Source organism: Callithrix jacchus, chromosome 5, assembly GCF_049354715.1.
Source record: "Callithrix jacchus isolate 240 chromosome 5, calJac240_pri, whole genome shotgun sequence".
NCBI classification, from domain to species: domain Eukaryota; kingdom Metazoa; phylum Chordata; class Mammalia; order Primates; family Cebidae; genus Callithrix; species Callithrix jacchus.
This window is the reverse complement of record NC_133506.1, coordinates 66240955-66253627: the sequence shown is the minus strand read 5'-3', so window position 1 is coordinate 66253627 and position 12673 is coordinate 66240955. Positions and strand designations below refer to the sequence as shown.

Here is a 12673-nt window from a genome sequence, read left to right as displayed (position 1 = left end):
TGGTCTCGAACTTCTGACCTCAAGTGATCCACCTGCCTCAGCCTCCAAAGGGCTGGGATTACAGGCGTGAGCTATGGCGCCAGGCCAGTACTTTTATTTATTTATTTATTTAGAGACTGAGTTTCGCTCTTGTTGCCCAGGCTGGTGTGCAATAGTGCAATCTCAGCTCACTACAACCTCTGCCTCATGGGTTCAAGTGATTCTTCTGTCTCAACCTCCTGAGTAACTGGGATTAGAGGTGCATGCCACCATCTCAGGCTAATTTTTAGTAGAGACCAGGTTTCACCATGTTGGCCAGGCTAGTCTTGAACTCCCGACCTCAGGTGATCCGCCCACCTGAGCCTCCCAAAGTGGTAGGATAACAGGTGCGCACCACTGTACCTGGCGGGGTTCCGGTTCTGTTACCTATGGGTCCAGCAGCCTTTGGCAAGGCTCCGAGTCATACCACCCAGCCTCACCTTCAACCCCTCTTGGAGGGATGGTGGGAACACTGTGAAAGCAGCTGAGCCTGGCAGGCCTTTGTGAGCTGTGGAGATGGAATAGGAGAGGTGACAGCTGCCCTCTGTCTCAGAATGATTTGATCAAGATAACAATAATAATGTTTTTCATTTACTTTGTTTTGTTTTTTTTTTGTAGAGACGATGTCTCGCTATGTTGCCCAGGCTGGCATTGAACTCCTGGGTTCAAGTGATCCTCCCCTCTCAGCCTCCCGAAGCCACCTGGGATTGCAGGTGTTAGCTCCCACGCCTGGCCTTCCATCTGCTTTGTATTTTCCACGTGCCAGACACGGGACTATCTTTAGCTTACTTCTTCCTCTGTGAAGCAGGCTATTTATATTCCCATTTTCCCGTTGAAGAAACTGAGACTCAAGTGCTTGTTCCAAGGTCACACGGTCCCCTGAAGCACAGAGCCATGTGGCAAGGTAGACCTGGGCCTGTCTGAGACAAGGGCCTCCTCCCTCTGTCCTGCACTTTGGGATAGGGGAGCTTGGTTCTGGAGTAGCCTCTCCTCAACAGCCAGTGGAGACCTGGGCTGGGCTAGGCTGCCTCCCCCGCGACTGGACGGGCTTCAGGAAGGGATGACTACGGGATCCTCCCCTCCTGAGGTGTGGCATCAGTCTGAGGGGCCTCTTCACTTCAGCCCTGGGGGAGGGGAGAGGGGGGAGGGAGTCAGGGAGAGTCAGGGAGAGTCAGGGAGGTGGGGAGGGAGTCAGGGAGAGTCAGGGGGAGGGGGGAGGGAGTCAGGGAGACTCAGGGAGAGGGGGGAGGGAGTCAGGGAGAGTCAGGGAGAGGGGGAGGGAGTCAGGGAGAGTCAGGGGGAGGGGAGAGGGGGGAGGGAGTCAGGGAGAGTCAGGCAGACCTACTTTCAAGGCTTTAATCCTTTTTGCTTAAAGGATTTTTTTTTTGCTTGGGGAAGACTTGGTCTGATCAGAGGAGAGACTCAGGGAGCTGACAAGCTTCGGAGGATGGTGGCTGGTGAGGAGAAAGAAATACATATTTATTACCCTCAATTATTAAAAAAATAGTACGAGATTCTTAGGTCCTGGCACACACTGCAGGGGCAAGGGTGTAAAGACGGTCTTCCTTCCTTCCCTCCCTCCCTCCTTCCCTCCTCCCTTCCTTCCTTCCTTCCTTCCCTCCCTCCCTCCTTCCCTCCTCCCTTCCTTCCTTCCCTCCCTCCCTCCTTTCCTCCTCCCTTCCTTCCTTCCTTCCCTCCCTCCTTCCTTTCCTCCCTCCCTCCTTTCTTCCCTCCCTCCCTCCTTCCTTCCTTCCCTCCCTCCCTCCTTCCTTCCTTCCCTCCCTCCCTCCTTCCCTCCTTCCTTCCTCCTCTCTCCCCCCACCCCCCCACTGAGATTGTGACATAGCTAGCTCATTAGTAAAAACACTCTAGCCAGTTCCTAGTGGGGGCTGGAGGAAAGTTAGGTCCCCTGAAGGAGGCAGGGCCAGCAGCCAGGGTACTCCATACCCCAGCTACCAGGAGGGGCCCAGACCCAAACTCGGCGGTGAGGGTGGGACAGGAAGGATTGGTGCCCCCCGTTTTGGGCTGCACAGGCTGGGCCTGAGGCGGGCGTGTCGCCTCAGCTATTTTTTTATGTACTGGAGCTCTCTGAGGACAAACCCTCCACCAGTAACCGGCCTTCCCCTGTGTTGCTGTTCTTTTCAAGGAAGTGTCAAGAGAGAAATTGATTCCAGCTTTCTCTGTGGAGGAGGTGACAGCTTTCGCCCCAGGCTTCTGAGGGTTTCACCTGGGGGCACTGCCAGCATCCAGAGCACACCCGTATCATCCCAGGGACTGGATCTGCCTGCTGAAAGGGGGCAGGCATAAGCGAGGTGCAAAGATGCCAAGGCACCCTACGAGGGTCCCGAAGCCCTTCGCTATCTGAGCCCGCAGGCTGCAAACAGGCGGGTCACATCCACAGCTGCGTTTGTTGTGAATCCTAAACCGGGGCAAGGCAAGAGGGATCTACAGTGATGACAAAGCCAGGGAGGCAAGCCCACCCGGAAGACGACTGTGGCTTTCGTTTCGGTCCCCAGAGTCCCCTGAGAGCCTGGCGCCAAGAGTCACAGAGGACAGTGACGCAGATGGAACAGCAGCGGTGGCTCACCGAGGCCTTGCTCCACGACAGCCACTTTGTCACACATTCTCAAAGCCACAGAAGGCAGGTGGCATTAACCCCACTTTTCAGATGACAAAACTGAGGTCAGAAGGACTTAAAGCATCTGCCCAGGGTCAGGCAGCTAGTAAACCGCAAAGCCAGGGCCTGAGTCCCACCTGCCTGGCTCCACAGCCCCTGCCCGTCTGCTTGGTGCAATCTACGGAAGCAGCAGGAAAACCTAAGCAGACCAGCGTTAGCTTCGAGAGAAACCAAGCAAGAAAAAATGTCTTGGCCAGGTGGGGCGGCTCATGCCTGTAATCCCAGCACTTTGGGAGGCTGAGGTGAGTGGATCACTTGGAGTTCGAGACCAGCCTGGGCAACATGGCAAAACTCTACTACTCAAAATACAAAACTTAGCCAGGAGTGGTGGCAGGCACCTGTAGTCCCAGCTACTCAGGAGGCTGAGGCAGGAGAATTGCTTGAACCCGGAAGGCGAAGGTTACAGTGAGCTGAGATCGCACCACTGCACTCTGGCCTGGGCCACAGAGAGAGACCCTGCCTCAAATACATAAAACAAAACAAAGAAGCAGTGACTATTTTGCAGGCCAGAAGACGGAGCCACTGGGCTGGGGCTGGGTTTCCTCTTCCAATCATGCAGACCCTGTTTCAGAGATGAGGAGGAAGTGGCTGATGATGCTCCAGGCTGCCAACTGCCAGTTGTTGGATGCCGTGCCAGTTTTCTGGGAAGCCTTCACCCTCCTCTCACTTTTCCAAGCCAATGAAAACCACTTTAAAATGCTTTCTACAGCTCCGCCTGCACTGCCTTAGGGAACTTCTCCCTGGCCCTGGACAGAGAGGGCAGAGGGTTCAGGATAGAGGGAGGAGAGTCCTTGGCAAACAGGGTGGCTCCTCCACTCTAGGCAACCTGTCCCTGCTGGTCTTGAGTTTCCTGCCCCTGGCCAGAGCTGGCATATGTCGGTCCTGATCACTCACACAGCTCTGGAGGCAGAGGCAGAACTTGGAAGGGCGGTGGGATGATGGCAGGAGTGAGGCTGGTGCAGGAAGCTTGCTGGGCATGCTGGGAAAGAGGTCAGTGCCACTACAAGCGGTAGGAATGGCCATGTTCACGGAGCTCCTGTTCTGGGTCAGGCCATAAGAAAGTGCCAAGAGCTTTTTACATCTTTATTTATTTGTTTGCTTGTTTATTTTTCGGAAAGGGTCTGGCTCTGTTGCCGAGGCTGGAGTGCAGTGGCATGATCTTAGCTCATGATAGCCTTGACCTCCTGGGCTCACGTGATTCTGCTACCTCAGCCTCTCCAGTAGCTGGGACCACAGGTGCACACTACCACACTCTGCTAATGTTCTTCACGTTTTGTGGACGCCGGGTCTCACTGTGTTGTCCAGGCTGTTCTCAAACTCCTGGGCTCAAGTGATCGTCCTCTGGCCTCCCAAAGTGCTGAGATTACAGGTATGAGCCACCCCATCTAGCCGCCGAGAGCTTTATAAGCATTCTTATTTAATCTTCACAACTCTACAAGATAGGTAGTATTATCAGGCCCATTTTACAGATGAACACAAGTCTAAAGAAAAAAGTAGGGCCGGGCACGGTGGCTCACACCTGTAATCCCAGCACTTTGGAAGGCCAAGGTGGGTGGATCACAAGGTCAAGAGAGCGAGACCATCCTGGTCAACACGGTGAAACCGTCTCTACTAAAAATACAAAATATTAGCTGGGCATGGTGGTGCGGGCCTGTAATCCCAGTTACTCAGGAGGCTGAGGCAGGAGAATTGCCTGAACCCAGGAGGCAGAGGTTGCCTGGCCGAGATCACGCCATTGCACTCCAGCCTGGGTAACAAGAGCAAAACTCTGTCTCAAAAAAAAAAAAAAAAAAAAAAGAAAAAAGTAATTCCTAGGATTTCAACCCAGCTCTGGCTTAACCACTCCACTCACAGGTGAAGGCTTGGCCACTGACCCTTGGAATTAGGCCCTCCCTACCAAGCCCTTTCCTCCAATGAGAAGGAAGCCTCCATTGAGCAAGGACAGCCACTAGTATATCCAGAGAGGCCACAGGGCTCATGGCTGCAGTGGTGGCGCACACTTGTGGTTCCAACTACTCTGGAGGCTGAGGCGGGAGGATTGCCTGAGCCCAGGAGGTTGAGGCTGCAGTGAGCCAGGATCGCAGTACCGCACTCCAGCCTGGGAAACAGAGCAAGACCACATCTCCTTCTTTTTCTCCTTTTTTCCTTTCCTTTTTTTCTTTTAATAAGCAGGGGAAGGGGAATTAGGAATGTCATATTTGGGTGACGTTTGCAATTTTTTTTTTTTTTTTTTTTTTGGCAACAAAGTCTTGCTCTGTGGCTCAGGCTGGAGTACAATGGCGCAATCTTGGCTCACTGTAATTTCCATCTCCCAGGTTCAGGCAATTCTCAGCATCCGGAGTAGCTGGGATTACAGGAATACGCCACAATGCCCAGCTAACTTTTTTTTGTATTTTTAGTAGAGACAGGGTTCCTCCATGTTGGCCAGACTGGTCTCCAACTTCTGACCTCATACAAGCCACCCACCTCAGCCTCCCAAAGTGTTGCGATTACAGGCATATACCACCTCATACAGCTTTTTTTTTTTCTTTGAGACAGGGTTTTTGTTCAGTCACCCAGGCTGCAGTGCAGTGGTGCAATCATGGCTCACTGCAGCCTTGGCCTCCCAGACTCAAGGGATCCTCCTACCTCAGTCTTCTGAGCAGCTGGGACTAAAGGTGCATGCCACTATACCAGGCCAGTGTTTTGTATTTTTAGTAGAGATGAGGTCTCGCTATGTTGTCCAGGCTGGTCTCCTAGCTTCAAGCAATCCTCCTGCCTCAGCCTCCCAAAATGCTGGGATTATAGGCATGAGCCACCATACCCGGCCAAGTTTTTTGTTTTGTTTTGTTTTGAGACAATCTCTTGCTCTGTTGCCCAGGCTGGAGTGTAGTGGTGCGATCTCGGCTCACTGCAACTTCCGCCTCCTGGGTTCAAGTGATTCCTGTGCCTCAGCCTCCCGAGTAGCTAGAATTACAGGCCCATGCCACAACACCGGGCTAATTTTTGCATTTTTTCAATAGAGATGATGTTTCACCATGTTGCCTGGTCTCGAACTCCTGGCCTCAAAAGATTCACCTGCCTCGACCTCCCAAAGTGTCAGATTACAAGTGTGAGTCACTGTACCTGACCTTTTTTTTGTTTGTTTAATGTGGGCTCAGCGGGGTAGAGGTACAGGAAGAGGTTGGCGATGGGGCCCTGGAAAGATGGAGGGTGTTTCCCACCGTGCTCTGTGGGACAGGCTGGCTGAACACTTCCAGTGCTGTGTGACGTTGCACAAGCCACCATGCCTCCCTGAGCTCCAATTTTCTCAGCTATAAGGTCCCTTCTAGTGCCACAGTTGAAAGAGTCTACAAATACGTCAAAATCACACAAATGCCCTGGCCCAAATCAGAAGCGAGGGGCAGGCTCCTCCTCACACTCCAGCCTCAGTTTCCTGATGCCATAAGCCACCCAATCCCAAAGAAAACGAATGGCTCTGTACACTTTCCTCCTTTGGCTCACCCACAGTCAGCTTCACTGGAGACCTAGGCCATGTTCACGGTCCCAACACACACACACACCTCACTCACACTCACACCTCACTCACACTCACACACTCTCTCTCTCTCTCCCTCTCCAAATAATTGAATGATAATAATTCAAGTCCCGTCTGGCTCCTTGGGGTTGTGCCAATGGATGTCAGTGACTCTGGCTCTGGCCTCCACCCACCCAGGTCCCTGTGAAGGCCTTGGCCTCTCATCCTGCTCCCGTGCCTCTGCTCAGAAACTCACAAAGTGGGTAGGCCAGGCTGCCAGATGTTGGCTGTGGCATGGTCTCCAACAGTGGTCTTGCCAACTGAGGGTGCTGGCAGATCTAAAACGGAGCATTTTGCAGCCATTAAAACTGAGGCTTGGCCAGGCATGGTGGCTCACACCCGTAATCCCAGCACTTCGGGAGGCCGAGGCGGTTGGATCACAAGGTCAGAAGTTTGAGACCAGCCTTGCCAACATGATGAAACCCCATCTCTGCTAAAAATACAAAAAAATTAGCCCGGCATGGTGGCGCAAGCCTATACTTCTAGCTACTTGGGGGGCTAAGCAGGAGAATCGCTTGACCCCAGGAGGCGGACGTTGCAGTGAGCCAAGATCAAGCCACTGCACTCCAGCCTGGGTGACAGAGTGAGACTCCGCCTCAAACAAATACACAAACAGGTTTAGGTCAGGTATGGTGCCTCATGCCTGTAATCCCAGCACTTTGGGAGGCCGAGGCAGGAGGACCGCCTGAGGTCAGGAGTTCAAGACCAGCCTGGGCAACATAGTAAAACTCCATTAAAACAAACAAAAAAATTATCTGAGCATGGTGGCACACACCTGTAGTCTCAGCTACGTGGGAGGCTGAGGTGGGAGGATTGCTTGAGCCCAGAACTTAGAGGCTGAAGTGAAACACAATCATGCCACTGCACTCTAGCCCAGAGAACAGATTAAGACCTTGTCTCAAAAAAAAAAAAAAAAAAAGACCAAAACTGAGACTTAGAATTACCAACATAATACAAAATAAAATAGCTGCCCAGTGGCTCACGCCTTATAATCCCAGCACTTTCGGAGCCAAGGCGGGAGGATCACCTGAAGTCAGGAGTTTGAGACCAGCCTGACCAACATGGAGAAAACCTGTGCCTACTAAAAATACAAACTTAGCAGAGTGTGGTGGTGCACACCTGTAATCCCAGCTACTGAAGCAGGAGAATCACTTGAACCCAGGAGGCGGAAGTTGCAGTGTGCTGAGATCGCACCATTGCACTCCAGCCTGGGCAGTAAGAGTGAAACGCTGTCTCAAAAAAAATTAAAAAATAAAATAAAAATTTGACAATAAAATAAAAGAAAGGAATTACCAACATAGAAAGGTGTTTGAGAAATACTGTTAATTAAACAAGACTGGTGCATTTGTGTGAAAGTGGGAAGGAAGCATAGCAAGATTATGAAATGCACAAACGCCCTGGGAGGGATGAGCTTTCCCACACTTTGCTCTTTGGGCTGTGGGATTGTAGTGATTTTCTTCTTTTTGCCAATCTGTAGTTTTCCAGTGTTTGCTCGCTAGGCATGCATTATTTGGGAAGTTAAAAATTTTGTGGCTGTTGAGTCAACCCACCCTCCTCCTCCCTGGTTCTTTTTTTGTTTTTTTGAGCTGGAGTCTCGCTCGGCTGCCCAGGCTGCAGTGCAGTGGTGGGATCTCTGCTCACTGCAACCTCTGCCTCCTGGGTTCAAGTGATTCTCCTGCCTCAACCTCCTGAGTAGTTGGGATTACAGGCATGTGCCAGCATGCCCAGCTAATTTTTGTACTTTTAGTAGAGATGGGGTTTTACCATGTTGGTCAGGCTAGTCTCGAACTCCTGACCTCATGATCTGCCCGCCTCAGCCACCCAAAGTGCTGGGATTACAGGTGTGACCCATTGTACCTGGCCTCCCTGGTTCTTGAGACTTTGCAACTGTTGGGTTCCCACCAATCTGCCCTACCACTAACAGATCTGCCACCGCTCTGTGCCACAAACAGTGACCGTGGTCTAAGCACTGGCTGTTGAATTGCTCACCAGCCTTTCCGACCTTCCTTTCAAGGCCCTCGTTCTTATAAAGCCTCCCAGGTGCACCTGGTGAGCAGGTACCTCTCCTCCAGCTGCCTACCCACAGCTTGAAAGTGCCTTCCTTATCACCTGCAGCATCCTTTCACTTCTCCCAGGTGTGGCTTCTCTCTCCTGGCAGGTTGTAAATTTCCTGGGCATGCGGATTGAGCCTCAGCCCAGGGCTTACTCACGCTCACCCAGCCTGGAGCACAGTCAGAGTTCATTCAGGAAATGACTACAGGGAACAGGGCTCAGGTGTGGCTGGAACTGATGGTGTATATGGGGAGAAGAGGCTGACGTAAAAATGCGAGGGTGACTGAAAAAGACAAGACTGTACATACACAGAACTAAGTTCTATGTTGTATGCTGTGGAGTAAAAGGGCAGGTTTCGCTGGGTGCAGTGCATCACACCTGGCACTTCGAGAGGCCGAGGCAGGTGGATCACCTGAGGTCAGGAGTTCGAGACCAGCCTGGTCAATAAGAGGAAACCCAGTCTCTACTAAAACTACAAAAATTGGCAGGGTGTGCTGGTGTGTGCCTGTAATCTTAGCTACTCAAGAGGCTGAGGCAAGAGAATTGCTTGACCCCAGGAGGTTGCAGTGAGCTGAGATCATGCCATTGCACTCCAGCCTGGTGACAGAGCAAGACTCGGTCTCAAAAAAAAAAAAAGAAAAGCAGGGTTCATGGGAATCAATCAAACTCAAACTGTAGCCTGGGCCACATAAATAGCCGAGAAGGAGAGGCATGTGACCCTGATATAAAGGGGGTCCCCAGATCAGCCACTCCTCCTCCCTGCTGCTGCCGTTGCAACAGCTACTAGGGAGGCTGAGGCATGAGAATCGCTTGAACTTGGGAGGTGGAGGTTGCAGTGAGCCAAGATCTTGCCACTGCACTCCAGCCTGGGAGACAGAGCAAGACTCTCTCTTTCTCTACATATATAGTTGTTTGTTGTCTATTTCTCCATCCCCAACTAAGCTTCATAAAAACAGGAGACTTGGAATTGATTGATTGATTAATTGATTTAGAGATGGGGTTTTGCTCTGCCTCCCAGGCTGGAGTGCAGTGATGCGATCACAGCTCACTGCAGCCTCCATCTCCTGGGCTCAAGCAATCCTCTCGCTTCAGCCTCCCAAATAGCTGGGACTATAGGCACATACCATCATGCCTGGCTAATTTTTGAAAAGAAAAGCTTTGTAGAGATGAGGGGTCATCACGTTGACCAGGCTGGTCTTGAAATCCTGAGCTCGAGTGATGCCCCCAACTCAGCCTCCCTAAGTGTTGGGATTACAGGTGTGAGCTATTGCGCTCAGCCCCTTGGATTTTATTCATTGCTTCGTCCTCAGTGCCAAGCCAGCAGAAGGCAGGCAGTTAATCGTTGTTAAATAAACATTTGTCAAATGGAGAGAGCCCTCCATACCCTCTTGGCTGACGAGATAAAAGGTGGCTGCTCATCCATGGATAGAGAATTGGTAGGTGATCATGGTCTGTAATGTGGCTCCTGGGTCACTGGGCTCTTCCTTCTGGGAAATGAAGCTGGGAATGCTGGGGATGTGAGGCACTTAGCTACAGGAGGGGAAGTGAAGGGCGGTGTTGGAGAGCAAGGGGTGGGTGGGTCCATAGCTACTGATGTGGGGTAAGAGGAGGAGCTGGCAGGGTGGAAGGAGAGGCAGGGCTGAGGCCAGGAGAGGGGCCACAGAGGGCTGGGCATCCCGGAGCTACTCCCTTGCCTGGAGCTTTGGGAGTCCAGGTCACTCTCATCTTGTTGCAATAATCCCCCATTTCTGATGAGCTCCCATGAATCCTTGCAATCAGAATTGGCTATGAAAGCAGAAATAGGCCGGGCACGGTGGCTCATGCCTATAATCCCAGCACTTTGGGAGGCTGAGGCGGGTGGATCATGAGGTCAAGAGATCGAGATCATCCTGGTCAACAAGGTGAAACCCAGTCTCTACTAAAAATACAAAACTTAGTTGGGCATGGTGGTGCACGCCTGTAGTCCCAGCTACTCGGGAGGCTGAGGCAGGAGAATTGCTTGAACCCAGAAGGCGGAGGTTGCGGTGCCACTGCACTCCAGTCTGGGTAACAACTGCGAAACTCCGTCTCAAAAAAAAAAAAGAAACGAAAAGAAAAAGAAAGCAGAAATACCAGCCCATAACGGGCCGTAGGCCAAGTCTACAATCTCAGGGCAGCCCCAGGGCTAACTGCTGCCCCGCCCCCGCCCAGTCCCGTGTGAACAGTAAAATGGCCCCTTTGGCTGGTGCGTTTTCGGGAGAATGGCCCAAGAAGTTTCCCGGCCTCTTTCCCCAGCTCAGGAGGTTCTTTTTAAACCGCAGGCCTGAGCAACACCCTGAGAACCCTCGCTGGGAGGAAAGGAAGCAGTTCAAAGTAACAAGTCAATTTCGCAGATGGGAGAGAAGACACAAGAGGCAGAGTCTTCTCACCCAGGCACCACCTGAGCCCAGCTTCCTCTGGCAATTTTATCTCGTCATGTTTGGTCGGGCCTCATTTAAACATTTCAGACCTCTGAAGCCCAGACAGTGTCCACGAGAGGTTTCCATTTGCCACGGAATCAATAGTGCAAATTTTGTTCCAAACAAATCTGCCAAGTACAGCCCTAAACTTTTCCAAGTGAGAGGTTGTTTCTTTTCCTAACACAGCACCAGCTCTGCTGTCATCCTCTGTGGTCCAGAAGGCCGGTCTTCCCTTGCCTGCTGGCTTCCTGGGGCCACGAGGAACACAGCTGGGCTTGGGGGAGGCGGCAGCAGCCCTGGGGCCCTGCCTGAGAGTCTCAGCCCCTCTGAGCTTTGGTATCCTCATCTGTAACTTGGGGCTAATGAGACCTGCGTTTTCTGTTTTAATGAGGCATTGCACAGGGAAAATTGCGTGGTAGGACTCTCTTCTACATCCTCCTCACTAAAAATTCCCCATTTCCTCCTGGTTCCTGGTTCTGTTTCTATTTTTTTCTTTCTCTTTTTCTCCCTCTCTCTTTTTTTTTTTTTTTTTTTAAAGCCCTAGATTATGATTTAATTTTTCTTATGGGTACAGAACAATTTAAATATTAGGTTTTGGTACTAAGTTTCTTGTGGTCCAACCTATGTGTACAATCATTCAATCAACACTTACTATCCAAGCAACTCATGTTTACTGATGCAACACTTTTTACCTAATTTCACTAGGTGCTGTGTTCTTTTTTTTTTTTTTTTGAGCTGGAGTTTCGCTCTCGTTGCCCAGGCTGGAGTGCAATGGCGCCAACTCAGTTCACAGCGATCTCCGCCTCCTGGGTTCAAGCGATTCTCCTGCCTCAGCCTCCCAAGTAGCTGGGATTACAGGCGTGCACCCCCACACCCAGCTAATTTTGTATTTTTAGTAGAGACGGGTTATCTCCATGTTGGTCAGGCTGGTCTTTAACTCCCATCCTCAGGTTATCCACCCGCCTCAGCCTCCCAAAGTGGTAGGATTACAGGTATGAGCCACAGCACCTGGCCTTTCTTTTTTTGAGATGAAGTCTCGCTCTGTCAACCAGGCTGGAGTGCAGTGGAGCAATCTTAGCTCACTGCAACCTCTTGGGCTCCAGCAATTCTCCTGCCTCAGCCTCCTAAGTAGCTGGAATTACAGGGGTCCGTCACCATGCCCAGCTAATCTTTGTATTTTCAGTACAGACAGGGTTTCACCATGTTGGCCCGGCTGGTCTCAAACTCCTGACCTCAGGTGATCTGCCCTCCTTGGCCTCCCAAAGTGTTGGGATTACAGGTGTGAGCCACTGCACCTGGCCTGCTATGTTCTATTTTGCACAGGATACCATTTTAGTGGGGTCCTGATAAGAAACAGCATCTTGAGATTGAGTAATTTGATGAATAAAGAGAGAAGTGTGGGGGACAGGGAAACCCTAAGCGGTAATGTCATAACCACCCCCAGCACATACACACCCCCAGGGCTGAGTGACAGGGGAGCTCTTACTGAACTCAGAGGTAGCAAAAGTGGCGGGAGGGCTGGTGGCCGGGCTGGGTAGCAGATCCTGTGGGGGCCTGCCCACAGCGCTAGCTTTGACCATTCCGGCACACCAGCCTGACTTCAGCCGCCAGGACCTGCATTTCTTTGCCTTGGGGCTTTATCTAGCAACAGAGCTGGCTTTGCTCACCTACAGAGCATGCCAAATGAGCCGGGAATGAATACCTCCACAGGAACCGGACTCAGCATGACTGGTGGGCGCTGGGACATCAATATCCCAGCTCCCTCACCCCGGGGGGCTGACTTTGGGGTGCGGGTTCTAGGCTGCACCCCACAGCTGTGCCACAGGGTTAAGCTCTAGCGCCCACAGTGGTAACTGCTTGAGCCAGTGAGTCCGTGACCACTTCTCCGCTTCTGTCACTCTCCCACTTGATTCCTGGCATTTCCTTGGATCA

General features: G+C 51.7%; 1 protein-coding gene across 1 annotated transcript in view; it reads right to left on the bottom strand.

Moving 5' to 3' along the window:
• The window catches only part of RTN4RL1 (reticulon 4 receptor like 1), a 91334-nt gene that overhangs the window by 67349 nt on the left and 11312 nt on the right, over nt 1-12673 (bottom strand). The window lies entirely within an intron of this gene.